Source organism: Gracilinanus agilis, chromosome 4, assembly GCF_016433145.1.
Source record: "Gracilinanus agilis isolate LMUSP501 chromosome 4, AgileGrace, whole genome shotgun sequence".
NCBI lineage: Eukaryota > Metazoa > Chordata > Mammalia > Didelphimorphia > Didelphidae > Gracilinanus > Gracilinanus agilis.
In genome coordinates, this window is record NC_058133.1 from 192,349,658 (window position 1) to 192,350,829 (window position 1,172).

Here is a 1,172-nt window from a genome sequence, read left to right on the forward strand (position 1 = left end):
AAGTCTGGCTTTTTGACCAACAGATATGTACCAGGGGTTGTCTGTACAACACAGAGCCAAGGGACAAGACAAAATACATAATTGGCTGTCCTGCAAATTCCTTTATATTCTGAGGAGGTTTAAGTGTCAGCCTCCCAGCAGATTATAATAGTAGCTATGAATTAAATTACTAAATACTGTTTAAGAAAATTTTGGTCAAATGCCCACTTAATGTATGTTATTTTTGTATGTTAGAATAAAATGTCTGTTCCGTACATAAGTCATATTGTTTTCTGAGTGCCTTTTATAGCTCTCTCTTTTGGGGAAAACCCTAGATGTGAACCATAACCTACCAAGCTATAAATAAAATCATCCTGGCAGCACCAATGTGGGAGATTTAATGAGCTAAAGAGTGTGAAAACAGAAAACCTAACCCTTCTTTTTAAAGACCAGGTTCCCTCCTAGGTTTGGATCCAGTCCAAACTATATATGCCTGTGTTCCTTTAGTAGAAAAGGGATTTTTGTTGTATCCTATTCCTTGTGCCCAGCAGTTTTTCAGCTGTGCCCGACCTCCTGTGAACCTATTTGGGGTTTTTTTGGGCAAAAATACTGGAATGGCTTTCCATTCCCTTCTCCAAATCATATTACAGATGAGGAAACTGAGGCAAATAGGGTTAAATGACTTGCCCAGGGTCACCCAGCTACTAAGTGTGATTTGAACTCAGGAAGAGGAATTCTCCTGACAAAAGACCTGACATTTTATCCACTGTACCACCTAGCTACCCTTAGATACACAACAGACACCAATATTTGAGAAATAGCAATCATTAAAGGTTTGAAAAGACTTGAACTTTGGGGAGGGGAGGAGTCTAACGGTAATCATGAACTGAGTTAAACTGTGAGCCTAATTCTTCTCTTAACTATCCACATCACTACCAAAGTGGTAAAGGAAGGTTTATGTCCTTGAAGTGTTTAGAAAATATCTGTATATTTGCCCTTGTAAGTAAATATTCCCTTGTAAAAGATAAGCTTGTATAAGTGGTCCAGTGGAAATGGGAGGAGAAGCAGGAGACAGAGATAGAGAAATAGAGACACAAAGAGAGAAATACAAAAATCAAGGGAAAGAGAGATAAACAGAAAGAGTGACAGAGAGGCAGAGACAGAGGAGAAGGAGGAGGAGGACGACGACGACA